Source organism: Sinohyriopsis cumingii, chromosome 1 (genome assembly GCF_028554795.1).
Source record: "Sinohyriopsis cumingii isolate HCF-2022 chromosome 1, ASM2855479v2, whole genome shotgun sequence".
Lineage (NCBI taxonomy): Eukaryota > Metazoa > Mollusca > Bivalvia > Unionida > Unionidae > Sinohyriopsis > Sinohyriopsis cumingii.
This window is the reverse complement of record NC_142961.1, coordinates 25,844,975-25,869,586: the sequence shown is the minus strand read 5'-3', so window position 1 is coordinate 25,869,586 and position 24,612 is coordinate 25,844,975. Positions and strand designations below refer to the sequence as shown.

The window sequence follows — 24,612 nt, the reverse complement described above, 5'->3', positions numbered from 1 at the left end:
TAAATAGGTGTAAATAAAAGCTACATTATTGCAGTTTATAATGACGAGTCAATAAATAGGTGTAAAGCTCTTTAGTTTATTCTGATAAGCTAATAGATAAGTATAAAAAAAGATTCATACTTGCAGTTTGTATTGATGAGTAAATAAATAGGTGTAAATAAAATATCCATAATAACAGTTTATACTGATCAGTCAATTGGTGTAAAAAAAGATCCATAATAACATTTTATAGATTAGTGAATAAATGGGTGTAAAAAAAAGATCCATAATAACATTTTATGCAGATCAGTCAATAAATGGGTGTAAAAAAGATCCATAATAACAGTTAATACGGATTAGTTAATAAATGGACGTCAAAAAATATCCTTATTAACATTTTATATGGATTAGTGAATAAATGGGTGTAAAAGAGCTCCATAATAACAGTTTATACGGATTAGTTAATGATTGGGCGTAAAAAGTATCCATAATATCAGTTTATACAGATTAGTTAATAAATGGGTGTAAAAAAAAAGATCCGTAATAACAGTTTATGCGGATTAGTTAATAAATGGATGTGAAAAAAGCTCAATAATAACAGTTTATACGGATTAGTTAATAAATGGGTGTAAAAAGTATCCATAATAACAGTTTATACGGATTAGTTAATAAATGTGTGTAAAAAGTATCCATAATAACAGTTTATACGGATTAGTTAATAAATGGGTGGAAAAAGTATCCATAATAGCAATTTATACAGATTAATTAATAAATGGGTGTAAAAAGGATCCATAATATCAGTTTATACGAATTAGTTAAAAAATGGGTGGAAAAAGTATCCATAATAACAGTTTATACGGATTAGTTAATGTGTGTAAAAAAGCTCCACAATAACAGTTTATACCGATTATTTAATAAATGGGTGTAGAAAAGATCCATTATAACAGGTTATACGGATTAGTTAATAAATGGGAGTAAAAAATATATATTATAACAGTTTATACGGATTAATTAATAAAAGGGTGCGAAAAGGATCCATAATATTAGTTTATACGGATTAGTTTTTAAAAAAATGGGTGTAAAGGATCCATGATATGAGTTTATACGGATTAGTTAATAAATGGGTGTAAAAAAGATCCATTATAACATTTTATATGGATTAATTAATAAATGGGTATAAAATAAGGAGCTCCCTACTTGCAGTTTATGCTGAGTTAATAAAGGAGTGTAAATAAAAGATCCATAATTACAGTTTATGTTGGTGAGGCTTGTCTCAGAATATTGATGTATCCAATACAATTTTTAATTTATATTAGTAAAATATCTGACACATTGAAAAATCCACATGTAAAATGCTGTTCTTTTCTACGAGATAGGTGGTATAGATGTACTAACTTATTATCGAAATAGACTTCGTCACATAGTAAATAAACGTAATCGATTTTTCTAAGATGTATTTTTAGCATCGTGTTTTCTGGTGGCAAGTGATCCTACAATATACGACGATGGATCTGTACAAACCGACAGCTTCAAAAATGTTTTAAGGTTCGTTATAAACTTATGTTTTATCCCAAGAAATCGCACGACAAAAATTGGAATGGACATGCAATCACAAACTTCCATGACGTGATGTAACAAAATGGTCATTTTGTTCACTTTGAAGACTTTCAAAGAAAATATAATTTGGATGCAAAATATGTTGAATATTTCCAGATTGGATATAATATTCTCAGAGATGGAAACGTTTTTCAAGGAACAGAGGGAAAACTATATTTCTTAAAAATAGGATAATATTATTAACTTGGCATAAAATAAACATGTAAACCATATTTGAGGAAAATTCCTGAAACGGGTAGCAACAAAACGAACTAAAGAATAATATAAATGGAAACTTGTGCAAAATATTAATTTTAAAACAAAAAGGGGGCGGACAACCTTTCAATGCAAAATGCGTCAATATCACAAGAGGCAAAGCATCAAGTATGATCAGTTTATGTTCGTGATGAGAGATGACACTGCTCTACCGATGAAAGTACCGTACTTCTTATGCCTTATTATACATCCGTTAAAAACAGCCATTTATTTTCAATAATTATTGGAACTAGATTCATAACGTAACAAGGTTAGTAATGGTGATGCGCCTCATAACGTGTACAGATATACTGTTGTACAGGTTACGCATATGTATTCTCATGAGCGTGTTTACCTTGGATTTTCTAATCGTCAGCGTCAATGACTTGAACCCTATCGTTGTGAAGAATTTTGCTAATGCACGTTATGGACTGATTTTGGTATTCATCAGCTTTGCGCACAGCGGAAATTCGTCGTTTTCACTATATTAACTGGACGCAGACAATTGGAAATTCAAAGATTGACTACGATCTGCACGTTACACCTGGTGGATACTACACCGTTCTTTTAAACACTGCCAAAATGACTGTTGGACTTGTAATGATGTCTGACTTTCGAAACTATCCACAATCATTTAAATAATGCAATTGCTTCGAATCCATAACAAAATATTACCTTCTCGTCAACAGGGATAGGGTATTAGTAATTTCAATTGGCGTCCAAAAATAGCTCCAGTTTCCGGGCTATAGTTATAGGAAACTGGAACATTCGGTGATGTTGATGATGCAGGTGATACAACATCTACAACAGGTTGTGGAAAAACGGTTAGTTAGAGGCATTCATTATTTATAGAGCAGGGCTTCTTCATATTCTTGCACTTTTCGTAAAAACTAATTGAGTCAATTATACATTTTCCATATCAATATCAGTATATGCAGATAATCTGCAAAGTGTAAAGAATATTATTTAATGACAAAGTAGCAACAAAGTCAGGGCTGTGAAGTCACTGATGGTATTATTTATGCAAACCATGAAATAGAAATTGAATAATATTTGTTTCACACACACACACAGATATATATATATATATATATATATATATATATATATATATATATATATATATATATATATATATATATAGTACCTATGTAGTTGAGGGTCATTTGCACTCACGTGTGCGATGTTGATGAGGAAAGTTAGCAACATACAACTTTTGAAAGCTTATGTCATAAAGAACCTGAAAACATTTTTGTCATATTTAACTGAAAGGTAACGGTCACATTTGGAGGTACAATGTACCCTCCCCCCCCAAAATAATTCTCATATCTCCAGCAATATTTTTACTGTTCTGCGAATTTGCTTAAAGATGTACATAATTATTTTGTTTGAACTTATCATTGACGTGTCTATAAAGACGGAGATACATAATGGTGCATGGGAATAAAGGTCAAGGTCAGCACTAAGATCTAGTAAGTAATGGTCTATGTAGCTTGAAATAATGCATAGCAGTATCAGTGATACGATAGTCATGCACCTAATGCATAGCAGTATCAGTGATACGATAGTCATGCACCTAATGCATAACAGTATCAGTGATACGATAGTCATGCACCTAATGCATAGCAGTATCAGTGATACGATAGTCATGCACCTAATGCATAACAGTATCAGTGATACGATAGTCATGCACCTAATGCATAGCAGTATCAGTGATACGATAGTCATGCACCTAATGCATAGCAGTATCAGTGATACGATAGTCATGCACCTAATGCATAGCAGTATCAGTGATACGATAGTCATGCACCTAATGCATAGCAGTATCAGTGATACGATAGTCATGCACCTAATGCATAGCAGTATCAGTGATACGATAGTCATGCACCTAATGCATAACAGTAAATTCTGATTCGATAGTCATGGAATTAACGCATAATAATTATCAGTGATACGATAGTAATGGAATTAGTACATAACAGTATCAGTGATACGATAGTCACGGAATTAGTGTATAACAGTATCAATGATACGATAGCCATGGAATTAGTGCATAACAGTATCAGTGATACGATAGTTATGGAATTAGTGCATAACAGTATCAGTGATAAGACAGTTATGGAATTAGTGTACAACAGTATCAGTGTATTTAGATGTATTGTTACGTTTATTCATTAGTATTAATTATTCGTGTATTTAGCAAAATATTCATTAACATTAAATTGACTTGTACCGATAATAATAATAATAATAATAATAATAATTGTGATGACTAGAACTTGATAACCAAGAAGAAATCATTGGAATGTATGCACACATAAAACGTGTTGTTGCTCATAGTATGATTTTACGAATATTCGTTGACTACTTTAAATATGTGATGCATAAGCTACATGTCCGAAGACAGCCTAGTAATACTGAAAGATACTTCCTCCTAAATGATCATGGTCTTATGTCAACTATGATGATGGTGCAAAATATTTTCATCTTCCACGTTGTAATGAATGTCTCCGATAGTTGCACAATACCCCTGGGCCTGGATCCTAAGGCAATTTTCAGGAGAAGCACACGATTTGTCTCCAATTTATGTGCAAAATAGTGCTAAGCCTAATGAGAAGTCACAAACTGTACTTATACTGTTATCAATCAATGTAAAATAACAGTTGTATTAACAAAATAAACCAGACCTCAGTTTCAACAAGACAAGTCTTATGTTAAATCTTGACTTAAACTGACTGCTACATTCTGAGCTATTAGTTAAATATAGACTTAAATTTTGCTGGTGAAACTGAGACCAGGTTTGTATGTCAATAGATATATTGCTGGTGAAACTGAGACCAGGTTTGTATGTTAATAGATATATTGCTAGTGAAACTGAGACCAGGTTTGCATGTCAATAGATAAATTGCTGGTGAAACTGAGACCAGGTTTGTATGTCAACGGATAAATTGCTAGTGAAACTGAGACCAGGTTTGTATGTCAATATATAAATTGCTAGTGAAACCGAGACCAGGTTTGCATGTCAGTAGATATATTGCTGGTGAAAATGAGACCAGGTTTGTATGTCAATAGATAAATTGCTGGTAAAACTGAGACCAGGTTTGTATATCAATAGATATATTGCTGGTGAAACCGAGACCAGGTTTGTATGTCAAAATATATATTGCTAAAATATTGATGACTAAGAATGTTACAAGAACCATTTTCAAAAAGGAAAAATCACATAGAATAAACCATAGTCTTATTTTGCCGGGTGGGTAGGGGGGTATCACGTGTGTCTTTCCTCTGCGATTATAATCGAGATCTCCGACATACGGGCATTTATACGAGGCAGTGTTCCATTAACTATTAAGGCAACTGTCAAATTACAGCATCCGCACTAACGATAGTAAACATCTTATGTCGGAACATATTGGTTTTAACAACCCTAGAACGAAATACACGTACATATTACTAAAAATATGTGGACGGGTCGGTAGAATATGAACCGTTATAGATAGCTGTCCGATATGCTTATTGTTAGTTGATCTCGATTTATTCGATAGCTGTCCAATTTGCTCTTTGTTAGTTGATCTCGATTTAATCGATAGCTGTCCGATTTGCTCATTGTTAGTTGATCTCGTTTTAATCAGATTAGTGGCTTTATTGTCTCCAGTTAAGAAAGTAAATTTTGGAAGTCTGGGGAAATACTTCAAAATCCAGAGAAAAGTGAAAACATCACAGCTTCCAAGTTTAAAATGGAACCAATTCTTTTTCAGCGATAGTTTGGCTGCAGTGAGATTCAAACATGGAATTGATTTGCAGTCTCTATTGACAGCCTGATCATCGTCTGACTGATAAAGTCCGAAACAATTTAGCTAACAGTTGACAAGTGGAAATGAAAGACTGTTCAAGTTGCATGTGCGTGCACTAATTTACCAAACATTTGCAGCGTTTCAAAACACTTTTGATGCACATGCTGTCCAGATAATATAGTTTGATTTTGACAATAATCAATCGTTTTGCATATTTATTTGATTCCGTAATGTTACTATCACGGCAAGAATTTATTTTCAAACTTTTAAATGTTTAACACATACAGACAAGGTCATAGGAACTAGACTATCATCAATGCTGTCTACCAACGTATCTGGATTTTGCTCAAAGGCACCACCCACGTATCGTGTACAGACCTATTTATCATACAGATCGTGTACATACATATTTATCACACTCATCGCGTCCAGACATATTCGTAAAAATTACTCAGAATTGTACATAAATATACCGACAGATATATTTTAACGTCATTATGGTTTCCTCTGGTTATAATAAATGACAATCTTGCAAATACGCAAACTGAACATTTTTTATGTTTGGTCATGCTCTATCGACATAATCCAAATATCTTTGTATTAACATAGGAGTGTGTTCAATTAAAAAAAAAAAAAAAATCTTCCCTATTGCCTCTTCATGAATCCATTACAATTTTCAGGAAATATATGTCTAAAGTATGTTTTGATGACGACTGAAATTTGTAAGAATCCTTTGACCATTGTTGGCATTTAGAAGAGGAAGAAAAAGGGAAGAATGCATTTGCATTTAATCCCGATGGATATGCGATCATGGTATCTATTCAATGTGTGTGTTCAAGGACAATATATTGGCAGGCTGCACGGAGATGTACATATGTAAGGCAGATTATGAGATACATTTCATATTGTTATCCTCGACGTATGAATGTGTGTGTGTGTGTGTGTGTGTGTGTGTGTGTGTAGCAATGTTTCCTTGAGGTATCCAGTACAAAAATGGGAAGAGGGGAATGCGGTCGTCATCGACAAATATGAATCCTTGTTACGAATACAAAAATCAAGATTTGTTAGTGTCCCTGTATGTGGTTATCTTGGTCATATTGTCTTACTGAGGTTCTTGGTCATATTGTCTTACTGAGGTTCTTGGTTATTACTGGATCAATATTGTGCGTCGTGCGCTTACAATCCATATGCGTTTGAGTTACTCCTGCGCGTTTGCTAGGTTTGGTTGCATTACCAAATAGGAGTTAACACTAAAATACACTACACTGTGTGCATGGATATAGAGTTAACACTAAAATAGACGACACTGTGTGCATGGCTATCGAGTTAACACTAAAATAGACGACACTGTGTGCATGGCTATAGAGTTAACACTAAAATAGACGACACTGTGTGCATGGCTATAGAGTTAACACTAAAATAGACGACACTGTGTGCATGGATATAGAGTTAACACTAAAACAGACGACACTGTGTGCATGGATATGGAGTTAACTTTTTACTATGATTGGTTGAACAGCGGATGGCGGGCGATGCAAATAAATAAAGACGCACGTAATGAGGTTTTAGATGCTTATCCATGCACACAGTGTTGTGTGTTTTAGTGTTATCAATCTAGGCGAAATTATTTTCTTCCTTGTGCATATCCCCTCTTTATTTTTTGGGACCTCTTTATTTTTTGGGAAAGGAATTGCTATTGTTCGAACCTCATCTAACTACATGAGCTCTTCCTCTCCGCTGGCTTGGAAATGCAGACCAGTCCAGATGCGTCCTCCTGCTTCTCATAAGAGGAGACGAATGAAGGCAACGTGTTTGCCCTGGGATGCGCCCCGTGATGATCTTCTACCTCAGAAGGTCTTGGCCTTTTCAAAAGAGTGCAGCGAAAATAGGCTTTGTTTTATTTGCCTTTTGGGGGATGATAATGTTTTTCTGTGCTAAATAATCTTGATTGTGATGATGTGTCGTATGTAATGTCATTTTTGAGAGACTAATATTTAATCCCAAAAGAAAATAGTAACCTGAAGACTAATGATCTCCGGACTGAGTCATATGCTAGTTTACGTTTCCATGCTATAAATAATCTTAACTATGATCTACGTTATTCAACCACAAGGACAAGATGCAAGGTAACGGTTTATTTACCTGGTAACTCGATATGGCATCAGGCATGCGCAGCGTGAAAGTGTATATTGCACTGAGATTCATGCAAGATTTCCGATCCCATGGCCGATATCCCGTTCTATTTTGCATAACAATGGCAGTTGATTTATGGCCAAGAGCTCAAGTCATTTAGGTGGCACGGATACTTTCGTAAATTGGTCCTCGTCAAACTTCTTAACTTAGGCCAGTGCTGTCCAACCTTTTTGACACCATGGGTCACTAACAAAGTTTTCTTGAAGCCGAGGGCCGCAGCAGAAAACTTAAAAGCAACGACTATAAAAACTCTTCACAATTGTTTACCTGGTTAAGAAGATATACTATGAAAGTAGGTCATTTACTTTTTTTAAAAACATAAATGCAAAAAAATGTTCGAGATCTGGCGGGTCATTTAAAATCATGCGGGCCGCAGGTTGGACAGCACTGACTTAAGCTATGGTGTGACTTTTTCAGCTATTATTGTTTACTAATTAAATATATTTATATATTTGTGGACCAGGTTTTTCAGACTTATGTTGGTCTTGAAATTTATCTAAGGCATGTACACCTCCCATAGTTGCTTTGCAGTATGTAGATAGTGATGTACCAATAGTCGGCTAGAAGAAGAGCCATCCCACTCACCCACCCCCATAGCAGTAAACTCATGGTTCAGGGCAAGTAGAATATCTCAAAAACGGCTTGCATAACAACTATTTTCGATTGCATCAGCCTGTTAAGTACACAATGTTTTTTCTGAATTATCACCTAGGAAAAGGCCTTGTGTTTGCACCATGAGTATCACATTGTGTCAAAAGTGACCTTCGAACGTGAAAAATGCAAGTAACAATTTGGGGGTTGGGATGCATAAACTACTTTTGATTGACTTCTCTCGTCAAGTGAATAGTATTCTTATGTTTTGTTTTAATATAGCTATCCAAAAATATGGACTTTTTTGACCTCACTTGTGTATTCTTTTTTTTGATGATTTTTATATTAGGCCGGTGACTGTAGCATAAACTTTGTGCATAAATGCTGTCTCTTGCACCCTTAACCGTTCAGTGACATATGGGTGGCACTTGTTCTATGTCAAGGGTCAATACATACAGGTGATCAGAAAATATAAAACATGCAACTTTATACACAGGCTGTTTAAATATGGTTTTGATGTTCTCGTTTAATAGAAATAAAACTGACGAGCTCCTAAAATGAAAACCATAATGTACTCTATAAAACTGAACCGGGATATACAATAATGACGTTGTAAACATTCTGATTTGGAACATAAACTCTAACTTGTTCACATGCACTATCTGCCGACTTTACACCGATAAAAGAAATACAGAATGTGATCTAGCACAAAAACAACGGTAATGTGAGTAAACCAGTTCATAGGATGAGGGATTTGTTTTGACTTCATTCTCATGGCTTTCTCCAAGTTCTCTACCTTTCTAGGTTTTCTCTTCCTAGCTGTTTTCTTTTTCAACGCTTGGTAGAAAACATATACTGACGTTTATGCTTAATTTTAATGTATATACACTTTGTATGTCTGATGTAAAGGTCACAAGATGAAGATACTAACCGTCGCACTTTCTTGCAAATAACCCAAATTTACTGTGAAACATTCTATCGTAGTACTTTTCCTCGTTTTTCATTATGTTTGCATTAAACAGTGTCAGATTTTGCTATTAAGGCAAGCTTCTGTTAGACACTGACGCCATCCTCTTCAGCACAAACGCTGTGCCTACAGACGACAGCTCGTGCTTCAGATCTGATAGAAGATCACCGTACTAACATTTGTTGCACTTACCAGATGTGTTAATCATCTAGAAATAACTCAGTGATTGGCGTGGGTTAAGTTTAATTGGTATATATATATATATATATATATATATATATATATATATATATATATATATATATATATATATATATATATATATATATATATATATATTATTTGTTTAGCATTCAAAGGCAAAATCAATTTGCAGTTACAGACGTGATGATTCAAACATGTATTACCAGAGAGGACAAGCAACATAATTGTTGTTATTTAGTGAGAGAGAAAGAAAAAAAAAACATAAATGTAAATCAAAAGTATAATTAATCGTATTAGTTTTAGAATATGATATGATCATAATTACTTGTACACCATTTGCTTTTTCTGACCTCTTCTGTTGCGCAAAGTATAAAATGTAAACAATGCATGTAAGATTATTTTTGAATTTGCATACACATTGGCTTCAAATTGTTCGATATTCGACCGTAAACAATAATATCGTGACAAATATTTTCTTCTTAATTCCCTATGAAACGGACCATACAAGCAACAAATGATAATCGATTTTCGATTTCTCTTAAATTACACCCATTACACAGCAGCTCTTTCCTTGGTACGCCCTCATCAAGACCCATTTCTGTATTCAAGCTATGAGATACTGCTTTAAATCTACTTCTTGCAATTTTAAAACTAGCTTCCTGTATCACATCCAATTACTCTCCAAACGAGTTCCCTGTATCACATCAAAGTACTCTCCAAACGAGCTTCCTGTATCATATCCAAGCATTCTCCAAACGAACTTCCTGTATTACATCCAATTACTTTTCAACGAGCTTCCTTTATCACATCCAATTACTTTTCAACGAACTTCCTTTATCACATCAAGTAATCTACTGCTTCCTGTATCACATCCAAATACTCTCCAAATGAGCTGCCTTTATCACATCCAATTACTCTCCAAATGAGCTTCCTTTATCACATCCAAGTACTTTTCAACGAACTTCCTTTATCACATCAAGTAATCTTTGAATGATAAATAGTCTTTGTATAAGCAATAATACTCCAGTTTGTTTGATGACCTTAAAGAGAATATACATTTTTGCTAAAGCTGATATAAAAGTAAAACTATCATTTATTTTACTCATTGGAATCACAATATCAAGTTCATTGTTCCAATGGCAAGAAAACCCTAGATCATTTAACAGAGATGTAACTTGAAATCAACATTTTTTCCCATTATATGACTTGCCGTTGTTGCGTCGTTTTTTTTTAACATAGTACAAGTTCTACAAGTAAAATTGTTTCTATTTACCAATATTCGAGTCAAAAATTGAAAAGGGCGTATTTTTATAATTGGTATATACGATACAAGATTTAATTATTAGCCATGCCGGAAATTTGAATCTTTATCGGTATGACTAAGGAAACAGCACTTACTTAATTTGGAAATTTGGGTAGAATGTAAACGTGTTTGAAGCAGTACCAAAGCGGAAACCAGATTATCATTTCATGTTTATCACCCGAATGGTAGAGTGTTGAGTGACTGATGACTCGTGATGCGGATGGTCCAGGATTTGATCCCAAATGCCGCCATATATGTTGTCTTTTGTGGTTTTTATAGGGGAAGGGGTTGTTTTGATCAGTTACTCATTCCACTAAAATGGCATCTATGTTTCATTGTTTGGGAATATGTTTGTCAGAACTTCTCGAACAAGAAATAAAATAAAATAGAACAAGCAATTGCTCTCAAACTCAGATCTTCGCGCCTTTTACTGCAGATTCCAACCCTGACTCCCACCCCCGTCGTCATCATTAGCTTCGAGAAAGTGATACATATGCGCATGTGCAAACTATATATCCTGTTAATGTGTTAATTGCCCATGACGGACGTTAACTGATTTTTTTGGACCTAAAATCAAGGAAAACCCAGGTAATGGTAATTACCCAATGAATACTGTATAATGGTCATCGCTTCGAATGCCTGTATTATCCCGACAATACATTGCGCGTTATTTATAGACATTGTTAGCTTGTAATTGGGAATTATTTATCGACAAAAAATGTGCAGGTGGATGTTAATTAATTCCAAGTCACGAGTTTGAATTGGTCACAAACTGTGGTTAACATAATTAGTCATAGTTGACCTAACACAGCTAGACTATCGCTGGTAAAGGAATAATTACACTTAATTTAATCTTTTTATTTTTTATTTACCACCACTAACTACATGTTCACTAGCATCCTCTTGAACCAGCTTAATCCTTTGGTGATAATTAAAACGGCAAATGGTAGACTGAGTTCCCTCTTTCTTGGAAATTGGTTTTTATCATTTCTTATTACTACGGTGCATAAAAATCACGTGCAAGAAAGTATGAAACTTTCCAGCGGCTTTTTTACGGGCTTTCAATGTTTTGTCTTAACGAGTGCGTGCGTGCGCGCGCGCGCGCACATGTGTGTGTGTGTGTTTGTGTGTGTGATATGGATTTTTAACGTAGCTTCAAACATTGTTCAGCGTTGCAGTTTAAAGTGATGTCTAGCACTGGGGCATCATGCCGCACGCAGTCAGATTTTCCTGACACCAGGCAGACCAGTCTTAACATTAACCTCTCAATGCTGAGCGTCTAGCAAGGCAGCTATTAGTACCATTTTTATGTCTTTGGCATGACTCGGCCGGGGTTCGAACCCGTGACGTCCCCCATCCGAGGAGGACGTTCTAACCGCTTAAGCCACCGGAGCCGTGAAAATGTATAAACTAATCAAAAGTTGTGTAACTGAGAGAGAACTAGATCCGCAAATGAAAGACAGACACATATATATGCACAAACAGATTATCTTATTATATTTTGATACGATGAAAGTCAAGTTAAATATTCTAAAATAAAGCATAATACTTTTCTTATAGGCATTTAAATTTATAGGGTCAACAAAATGGAGCAGGAATAGTTATTTTGGTGCAGTGCATCTCGAAAATTAAAAGAAATAAATTACTTGGTAATAACGTGGAGTTACAGCAGTACATTAAAAAATATAATTAGCGTAAAGCGATTTGATCACACACGCACATTTCTACCATAGTACATATACATATATGATTCTTGGTCATGCAGGAGTTAACATACCTAAATAATAATAATAATAATAATAATAATAATAATAATAATGATGATGATGATGATGATGATGATGATGATAATGATGATGATGATGATAACAATAAGAAGAAGAGTTCTGCCAACATTTTGTAAAATTATTATTTTTCTCCGGTGATTTGATAAACGAAACTAGTTAGAAAAATTCTTCTGTGGTAGAGACGGTAGCATGAAAGATTGTTAATATATATATATATATATATATATATATATATATATATATATATATATATATATATATATATATATATATATATATATATATATATATATATATATATATATATATATATATATATATATAGAGAGAGAGAGAGAGAGAGAGAGAGAGAGAGAGAGAGAGAGAGAGAGAGAGAGAGATAGCCCCAGGTTATCGTCTCTACTTCGGCATGATTATATGAGAGGTACAAATGGTGTTTGGTTGCAAGATATAGTATGTCGGATATCGCTGCCTTACACTGTCATAAGACAACATCATCGCAACTTTCTTCAGTTCAATATGGATTGCTTGATTGTTTGTTTTAACTGCACTTTTAACACATTGCTTGCTGTATCATGCCAAAGAAATGGGAGCTAAGTGCCTTTCCCAAGAACAAAAAGAGGCAGTTGACCCAGGCGGGTATTATACCATTGACCCTTGGAATACAAATCAGACTCTCAACCGAGTCACCATGGTTCCATCAGTATCAAGTGGCCTGACTCGAAGCATGGATCACTATTATGGCTCTTTGAAAGGATTTATAAAAGAGGAATACTGTATACAAATTGGAAGTGTTGAAAAAGGTTTATATAATAATAATAATAATAATAATAATAATAATATTATTATTATTATTATTATTATTATTATTATTATTATTATTATTATTATTATTTGTAATATAGGCCACTGGCCATGATACATAAACATACATCATGCGGTACAAAAAGATGTTATAGTGCGAAACAAAAGATCATCGTATTTATAAGAAGTAATATACATGAAAGTAATAATTATTGCTTTTTTCGGATATAGGTGAGATACAAGTATATACTGCACAGTAATCAAACAAACGGATGTAAGGGTAACCCTAAAACTTGTGTGGTGCAAGATTTGTGATATTGATCTAAAGTCTTATGTAGCAGAAGTCGTTGATAAAACGGCTTCTCTAATCCACAAGGCTTTTATTGCAAACTTCTAAATTAGTCATCAAAATTTTACTAGTATCATTGTGTATAAGGGACCTAACTTTTTCTAAAGTTGGATATTTATATAGAAAGGTGGGTAAGTATTTTCTTCCTATTTCTCCATACAGCGGACAAGCAGTAATAAAAACTGGAATTCATTTTCTATGTCACCGTTATAAATTGGACACAATCGTTCATCAAAGCAGATACTTTCATATTTTCCGGTATTATTATTATTATTATTAACACCATTTGATCCCAAATTGGTTCGTAATTATGAATGACCTCGTTTGATAACTTTTAAAATACGTTTCAACGCGTGTTGATCTTTAATTGGCGGATCAGATGCATTTGTGGGACGATTTGTTTTGCGTAGTGGCTAAGATTACGGATGGTTGTACAACCCAATCTGTACACCACACTCTGCCATAGAAGTTTCCTTGATTTTCACGAGAAAGCAAACAGATGTTAAAACTTATTCTCATCTCGGATTTCCTTACGTGTTTTGCCATTTGTCGTGCTCGTAAATATGTAGCGGATCAGACTTGCGAAAAATAAGCGGAATGAAACATAATTCGACACCACGATCGTTAAAACTTCATTAACTCTACTTACTTATACTCTTGCTTTTGATATATATCATCGCCCATTCTGGGCCCGGCATGTTTTATGCCTTCCTTTCTACAAATTTAGCGGAGAGGAGAGTTAGTAGCTTGTAAAATTAATTGTTTCTGCAATTTGTCGACATTATGACGTTTCCTAAATAAATAGCAATCCTTTGTATGTATGTATTTCCACTTTAAAATAGACCGCTGATTGTTGATGACTTGTAGATTGATAGTTTGTTTTGGTTGTTGTTGTTGTTGTTGTGGGATTTAACGCCATTTTTCAGCACACGATAGGCTATGCATGGCGGCCAGTATTAATGGTGGAGGAAGACCCAGGGGGGAAAAACCGTGAAGAACCACCGACCCACGAGAAGGTTTATTTTGGCAACTTTTGATTGAATATAGGTAGATTGACAAGATAACGAACCAAATTATCCAGACTGGGATCTGCAGACTAATCTAGTTTTAGGCCCTGTCCATCAGCTCGTGCACCTATCTTGCCAGGCCTTTCTAAAAGATGGCGGACTATGTTGAACGGCTACGGAAACAGTGCACAGTTACCATAGACAGACAAGGATGGACGGTTTTATGCAGTTTCACATTTAGTCTATATTATCGTTTTTAATAATAAAATAAATTGTTGTTTCCTGACCTAAAATAATATTATTTTAAAACAATATAGCTTAAGATGCCACTTTTGTTATATTTTAGAAAATGACTTTATTTTATATTTCATATTACGACGTGCACTATTAAATCATCTACATGATTAATCCACTGTTTAGAAGTAGTTGTTGATATGACGTATGGAAAGCTATTCAAGTACAAAAGTAAACTTCGACTTGAAATTCAGGCAGTTATAACAATAATCTTACGTAAGAGAAATCTTTAAAACTGTACGATTTACTAGATTTGTATTGAAAATATATGCGTGTGGGCGAAATATTTTAGCCAAAACAGTATTCAGCGAAATCTGAGTGAACCTATTTAGTGTATACTTTTAACCAAATACGTGTTTTCTTTTCTTTTCTTTTTTGCAAAACGTATTCGAAATGTTAACCGAAGCTGTGTGTTAGAATTAATTATGTGATTCTGCATCTTCGCAAGAAAATTTTATTGATCCCGCCAATCATAAATTAATTATTCCCATTTCATGCTTTGTTCTTCAGTGTCACACAATCAGTGATATAAACGTTATTTTAAATCATCGCGAGGAAAGTTTTCATGCCGGATAAAATACTAGTACTTGTCATTTTGTCCAGGAAACATCTAAGTTTCTGTAGAAATTATGCGTCTCCTTGAATATTTGTTTTGCTTTCAAATAACGGATCTCTTGTTTTGGGCACAAAGTCAACTCCAGATTTTACAAAACAGCATATTCTTCTGTCCTTTCAATCCAGTACCAGCTTGTGCGATTTACTTTTTGTTAGCTAAATGAACACCAACATGGCTACAATGTCCATCACCATAATCATCTCTTTTACCTGAAATGGCTGTTATACTGTACATATCTTCAATGCATCGTAAAAGTCTTCTAAAATCTCAATTATTGTGATTTTGATTATTCTGCCCTCGGCCAATAAATAAGAGCACCTCGTGGTTTTTCTACCAAAAGTCATGTCGGAAATTTTTCTATGGCGTGGTGTACAGCAGATAAAGCAGGAAACCACTGGAAAATGGCAGAGAACTCAGGCACATACAGGTAAAACAGAATCATGTCAGAAGCATTATGATATCTTTATGGAATAATTTGCTCGTAATGAGTAAGAGAAAGTGCTCTGGGATGCTTCAGGCAAGAAAAAGTCATCTCGGATGATTAGTATGCAAGTGTGTGGTCATTTTATAAAAATACATAAAAACAAGGGGGGGCCCCGAGTGGCCGAGTGGTCTAAAGCGCTCTTCGTTACGGATCACTGCCATCTCACCTCTGTCTGCGGCGGTTCGAGTCTAAGATTCAGCCAGTGTGGGCATGTGAGGAAGCTTGCCAGTAGCTTCTCGTGGGTCGGTGGTTCTTTCCGGGGTTTTCCGGGTTCTTCCTCCACCATTAATACTGGCCGCCATGTATAGCCCTATCGTGCTGAAAAATGGCGTTAAACCCCACAACAACAACAACAACAACATAAAAACAAGGTACATGTTATGCCAATGACAGCTTGTGCGGAACTTCCAATGTGTTCTTCGAAACAGTGGCTATAAGGCCCGTGCCTGGTTCTATTCTCAATCGGCGTCTCCGGATGACTTCTTTTATGTAAACAAAAGAAACCCTATCGTTGTCAATGGTTCGTGCAAAACTCAGACTACAGTTGACCATATCTTGTTCAATATGAATAAATGAATAGTTACTTTAATGCAGCATTAATGGAACTGGCTTAAAATATTGTAAAACGTCAGATGTATAAAAAAAATCTGGGTCATCTGTTTATATCAAAACCGAGAGGAAACACACCCACCCAAAACAATGTCGAAGTGTCACCTAATTAACGACCACACATTCACGAGACTCTACTTTTACACTTGTCGGACTTCTTTTATTACACATTAGTGTCACTGATCAGTACGGGTCTATGCCGTATTCGTCTATGTCGTACGCGTCTATGCCGTAGATCGATCGGTACTTCATGCCACCGACTTACTTTTATGTCTAAATACCAAAGCGCTTATAAACAAAATATCTAAATGAATGCAAATATTAAAATTTTTAGCAATGCTCATTTTAACGAAACTAACCAACACTCTCATAAAAGTTAAGTAAACAGGCTCAGAATGTTATTAACTCGGCGAACTGTCGTCCCATCACCAATTCCAAATAATCCAACATATAGTCACTCAAGCCCATCAACACAATAAACGGAGACGAAAATACAAATAACACATATCATACGATTGCTGTATTATGTATTAAGCTAAAATATAGTATCTCGATATTGACCATTGAATCAGTTTAAGACCAGGCCTGTGGCATAATGAATACAGTCTCAGTATCGGTCTTGACCTAGGAATCCATTTAAGACCAGGCACATGACATAGTGAATACAGTCCTAGTCTGGGTCTTGACCTTTGAATCAATTTAAGACCAGGCCTATGACAGTGAATACGACATGACAAAAATCATCTGATCGCACATCATGGAATTGATACCATTTTAAAAATGTTTAAATTTAAACTGGAAAACCTGACACAATAGTGAGTCACCACTATGCTTTCTCGATCGTTCACAAAAAACTAAATAAGATCAGATTCCAATCAACTTTGTGCCTGATACTGAGTGAATGTAAGCGTACATAATATATATTAGCACATCCCCATAAGAGCGATTGAAACGTTTGTTGCTGATCGATTAATACAGAAGGCAATTCTCGTTCGTCCCATTAAAGTTTCCTACTGGCTTTAAAAAAACCAAAGTGCATTTTCTCTGCATCCACTGACCGTATTTATACATGAAAAGCAAAGGGGGAACGGATGTTTCTATCCACAGGAATGGTGGCTTTGATTAAATACTTCCTAGCAATCCCAGCGTTGTGTAAATGTCTTCATCCAGGCCGACGCGTTTTGCAGCATCGACTTCAACAGTCACTGATAAAAATGGCATTCTATAGAGAGTTAAACTAATGATAGCATACGGTTATTTGCCCCATAAAACACGTGCTTATTAGTTAGTAGCAAATGCAGGTCTTGTACGGAAGAATAGAATTTTTGCCAGGACCTCTGTAGAAACCCAGCCATAACAGATAGCGATAGCATTGCAAGCTGGCTTGTCTGCCATTTCTAATGGGTTGATTAACTCCCTCAATGAGATAAAGTGGTAAACTGCATCCCTGCGGAATTTTCAGAATATATGTATTTGAGAACTATTAATTCAAAGTCAATAGGTCGTTTTGACAAAGAAGAGTTAGTGGCCCACTGAACTTAAGTGGATATATATATATATATATATATATATATATATATATATATATATATATATATATATATATATATATCGGCTGTTAAAGTGTTAGTATAAAGTAATATAATATACCAATACTGTTGGTATATATTATTGTGAGCCATGCATGGCGCATTAATACGTATATATAAATATTGTTTCACCAACAGGCTACTGCTTCTGTATTTTCAACATGAGTGATGAATTTCTACCGATCAATCATTAGCGAAGAAAGAAAATAGGACGAAAAGATATTAATAATCCCCATCTTCTAAGGGAACTGAGCATGGTACACGTTATACTCGAAATCCCCTATGCATTCCAGTATGCATGTATGTAATTATATATATATATATATATATATATATATATATATATATATATATATATATATATATATATATATATATATATATAGACAAAATACATGAAAATATATGGTGTGATTTTAAAAGAAGTTGAGCTTGATAAAAATCGTAACCTTTCGGAATTGACAAAAGCAAAAAAAAATAACCTCATTGTAAGTCTCACCATCCACCCACCCCCTCTCTCTCCCTGCAGGTTGGCATGTCGGCATATGAGTTTTACCATTTACCACAGTTTACCACCATCTCTCTCTCTCTCTCTCTCTCTCTCTCTGGACCGTCATTACACGCTACGGGCGAAAATCCCTGAGAAGCACGCTTAACGGATTTTGACCAGTGTCACGTGACCATGTTTCTGACCCTATACATGATGGTAAAATTTAGGGACAAGCCGACCAACGGAAACAGAAAGGCAGAGGTGGAGTATAAAAACAATCGTACGGTCGGTAGCAATGTTAATTAAAGCGTAATAATGACTTAGACAAATTGTAAAATAAAATAAATAATTAAAAGCTTAAATTACATCTTGCTGATAAATCATTTCGCTTTGTCTATATTCTCACTTGTTTTAAATATACTCGCCGGTGACTGACTGCGCGTTCAGTGGTCAAGCTGCTAACCCTGCTGTGTTTGTGGTGCTCTACATTCTTCATTTCAACCATCTTTCAGTTTTAAATAATACGCGTCTTATATTTATTTAATCAATATGAATTAAAATAGAAGCTAAACAAAGTAAAACAAACAGAGAAGCAATTTATCAATTTGCAAAGATGACTGTGAATAGCCGCAAACGAGACAGAACTACAAATTTAGGCCGGGACACTGGGCCTGTATGTGAAGAATTCACTCATTTCGTCAACACAGTTTCATGTCTCAATCTTAACACGTTGTATTTATAACCATGTATGTATGTATGTATAAATACATACAAATATATATATATATATATATATATATATATATATATATATATATATATATATATATATATATATATATATGTATGTGTGTGTGTTTTGAATACGATAAGAAACATTTGCATTATTTGTGAAAAACGTTGATCTTCATATGTATGAAGTGGGGAGACACATACTTTATCTGTACATATATGCACACGTCTTTTCAGTTAGGTGTAAACGCTTTTAGAAAATAATGTAAAGCTAGATTTTTATATGCATATTCACGTAATTAATCATATTACTGTCAGATGTCCTTTGTACACGGATTGATCCACTTCTAAAATAGTATACAGAATATAACAACCCAAATTAATTTTACATACACCCTTGAAAAAGAAAAATACTTGTCTATTTGGATCTTCTGTTTATGTTGAACGGAATAAAGTACCTTTAATTAATATTTTATAAACCCTTCAACCTGTTTTATATTAGTTACTGTAATTATCGGATTATCTGCAATTTGTTTTGTTTATAATATATTTCACGAAATATTTTATTATGTTATTCACAAAGTCCCGCGATGATTCACCTGTAAATGATATGTACAGCATTCACAGTGTGAACACAAATTATCTCTTTGCAAAACCATGGATGAATCCCATGGGAAATAACATAATTTCCTACGAAACAGCTGTGAACTGAGCAGTGCATTGTCATAATTCTCTTTGGAATAAACGAAACTTCAGTGTACATACACCAATGAATTGGTGGTGGGTGTAACTATGTTAATGAACGTGTATGGCTTGGACTAAATGTAATAACCTTAATCTCTTTTTTATATTATAAAAGGAAGTTAATACATAAAAAAGTAAGCAGGAGTTTTGGATGAGGAGAAATGATTTAGAAGAATGAAAATCGCCCGATTTGAATTAAAATGGCCCGAACTGAATGAAAATGGTCCGATTTGAATGAAAATGGCCCGAACTGAATGAAAATGGTCCGATTTGAATGAAAATGGCCCAAATTGAATGAAAATGCCCCGAATTGACAAAAATGGAGCCATTTGTCATAATATAAATAAAATTGTAAGCGGTGAGGAAAATTTCTCCCACTTGAAAGTCAATGTGTCAAATAAGTCCAACTATATCCATTATGCCCCCCCCCCCCCCCGTACCGTTCGATTCCTATATCGATGACGTTACGAGACTGGTAGATGTAAGTTAAAATAAACTTTGTGATCTAGTATTAAAAAATAACGCAATGTTAAAGATAAAAAGAAAAGAAAACAAAATAAGAAACAGACATAGATATGTCTGTTGCATGTCCGCAAGCGGGAAATCTCTGTTGTAAACTGCTTTGTAACACGATAAATTATCCACTAAAATTGTGACAGTCTGTTACATGAAAAACACGCCACGCCTTTGAATACAACTATTTACACAGTGTTCTCATTTTCTCACCCGAATGTGAACGGTGGTTTATCTTGCCTAGTTATGGAATTCATACCCCATTCACTATCTTACCTGTTTACAAATCGGTATGTGAGGGGTGAAAAAAGTTATCGCTAATGTCACATTCCAAAATACCCTGATAAAAGTCTACGGTATTATCCTCGTCTTCTCCGACTGATCGCTATGATTCCTAGTTTAAAAAGAATGGCTTATGAACTGAAGAATACTGCTTTCATTCGGCGAGGTTATCGATCTAGTTTTTATTGCATAAAAATCATGGCTTATTAATGGCGTTGATAGCAATCAAGGGTCTTACACGGTATTCACTTACGTTTTAAACACCTCACTAAACTGTACTTGATGTTTCCTAACATATACACAGCTGATAATCCAGATGTCTTTATGAACTCTGCCGATTAAGCTAGAAAACTGAACGTGTTTCAGTCTGTTCCTCCCTTTGATACAATATCAAATGTCATTAGAAATGTCCGTAATATGAGAATATGTCTGTGTCATTAAAAATGTATGCGTCATTAAGAAATGTCTGTCATTAAAAAATGTATGTGTCATTAAGAAATGTCTGTCATTAAAAAATGTATGTGTCATTAAGAAATGTCTGTGTCATGAAGACAAGTCTGTCATGAAGAAATGTCTGTCATTAGGAAATGTATGTGTCATTAAGAAATGTATGTCATGAAGAAATGTCTGTGTCATGAAGACAAGTCTGTCATGAAGAAATGTCTGTCATTAGGAAATGTATGTGTCATGAAGAAATGTCTGTGTCATGCAGACATGTCAGTGTCATGAAGAAATGTCTGTGTCATGAAGACATGTATGTGTCACGAAGAAAATTTACCGTAATTAGAAGATTGTACTTAATTTCGAGAATTAGTATGTAAAGTTAAGGATCGTCTCAGAGTTGTTGCTTGTTGTTCTTATTGTTTTTCGTTGGGGCTTTTTGGTGTGTTTTTTAATGATATTTTTCAGCGCAGGTTATACATGGCGGCAAGTATAAATTGTATAAGAACCCCGGGAAATCCCGGTAAGAATCACTGACCTACTGGAAGCTACTGGCAAGCTGTCTTACATACCCATATTGGCCGAGCCTAAGACTCGGACCTACGTGGACAGGTGATATAACAGTGACCTGTGAAAGCGAGCACTTTAAACTATTCGGCCAGGGGTCCCTCATTACAGAATAATCACAACAGAGTCACCGCGAAAGAGGAATTTTCCCGGCATCTTTCGGGCTTGAATTCTACCATCAAATTAGCCCAAGTCGGCTACCTTTTGTCTTGGGCAAATCACTTTACCCCAACCTTGCGTCGATACTAATTAACCAACATGCGTTGCTATTCCGTAAATCAACAAACCAAAAGTAACATATCTGCATCAATTTGTGCACCATCTATTCACCGACCCATCCACACACCCAACAATCTTACCGTTAGACATATGAACGTGCATATGTACGTGCGTATGTAAACTGTATGTACGGCTGGCTTGAGTTAGGGATGAAAGGTTGCATACATGCATGTAAATATGTAAGAAAGGTTCCCTCTTAAAACAGATAAAGAAGTAATTTGTACGCACACAAATGATAATGGGGAGACATATCTGTACAGATATGCACACATGTCTTTTCAATTAGGTGGAAAAATGATAAGTTGTAATGAAGAATTCAGCTATGTTTTTTTGTGGGCCTGAGCTTCTCCCACTTTGCTTAATTAATATCAGCCGTACCGTCACAAAATCGCACATGATAAAACCTGTCAAAAGTGAAATATTACCGATTAAATTATTTTTGCAGCTGCTTAACTCAAAGTTTGATGAAACTGTAAGGCGAGGAATGCTACACATCAGCACAACCATGATCATATTGCCAATACTGAGCTTTAGTGACCAAAATTACAATGAAAGGAAGTTTGAACTTACCCTCTTGTGTCCAAATCACATGCATGTATTGTCTCTGAACTCGATGCGAATCCCTGCATGAGAATTGAGTAACAAATCCACCCGTAATCACACCTGATCTCATTAGCTATAAATTATTAAGAGATTGATTCATGATTCAGCTGTCGCGCAAACATAGATCAATAAAATGAACTTAATCACAGATATTCGGACACGCTGTGCACCTCAAGAAATCCACTTTTCCAAAGCTTTGGTTTCACTCTCTGAAGAATGCGGATGAACTGACTGGAAACTTATCCTTCAAGTAAACAATATTTTCACTGTAAATTAATTCTGGTACACTCAGTTATAGGCTCCCTTGTAAGCAAAAAATTAAATAAATGTCGTCTATATACGCAGGCAAACAGTTGCTGTTGCTTCCTTTACAATTTATTATCTGAAGTAGCAATTCAAAAAAAAATTTAAGCTCCAAATATCTAGTTTCCTATGATATATTCAAGATATTTCACTTTCGCAAACTCTGAATAAAAAGTTGCATTAACAGTATGGCGAAACTTTGGTTATAGCATCTCAAGCTCCGAATCTATTTCCAGAAGGAAATACCTCCAAATATTTCGTTATGAACTCTTTCGATGAAAAACGATGCATCAAAATTCTTTTGCTGATAAACTATGCCCCACGTATTTCCTACCCTTTCAAATCACTGAATATGTGTATGGTGTTCCTGGTGTACAATAGGTTTTCTCTCCGATAGCAGCAGGGTAGTGAGTTACTCAGTTAGCTGACTACCTTTACCCGAGCCGATTCAGTTAATCAAGGTGTTCCGTTGTTGTCTCTCACATGCAGGCATTAGGCCCGCCCATAACCATGTTTTGGCGATCACGTGACATGTCCGTCACCATAAGTGTTAAGCCGAAGACAAATGGCCCCGAAAAAGTGCACATATAAGCACACTGTATGCTGTAGATCTGCTAACTCAACTACGTAGCAGATGTCTCTTGCTCATGCCGAGAGTGTAAAATAAAGTGTATTGGCCGTAGTGTAGCGATACGATGCAAGCTATGTTGATCAGTGTGATAATGGAAGCCTCTGCTAATCAGCTACCTGCATTTTGTGAGTGGCATATTCGATAACTATCATCCCATTTGAGAGACATGGTGTAATGATCGATGTCTTTCTTATAAATGCATGTAGTTAAATGCTTGCCTGTCTGTTTTCATATTCATTGAGGGAGATCACAAAACAAATCCAACTTCTTCTAACAAACTTTCATTCAGTGTAACGATTGCATGTGAAACCGTGTACAAGATAAACATGCATGTGAAAGGCAAACCTGGTACTAACGTATGGTCTATGCAATGTAACTGTACACAGATTAACGAGGTTGACTCTTGATTGCATTGAAACATATTTTAACTCACGACTTTGCTGACTTCATTGGTAATGTTTAATGCTTTCACCCTCACAAATCTAGGCTTACACAGACTGATACAAATCATACATGAATGTGCTTTTATTTTATGATACATACACACATAGAGAGACATCAAGAAACACGACAGTTTTGAACTGCTGAAAGTAAAATAACAAACAC

General features: G+C 35.0%; 1 protein-coding gene across 1 annotated transcript in view; it reads right to left on the bottom strand.

Moving 5' to 3' along the window:
• The window catches only part of LOC149806570 (FRAS1-related extracellular matrix protein 1-like), a 142,119-nt gene extending 118,095 nt beyond the window's left edge, over positions 1–24,024 (bottom strand). The window contains exon 1 of the mRNA XM_089954802.1: positions 23,040–24,024. The gene's annotated coding sequence lies outside the window, so the exon portion shown is untranslated. The remainder of the gene's footprint in view (positions 1–23,039) is intronic.
• Positions 24,025–24,612: the final 588 nt, after the last annotated feature.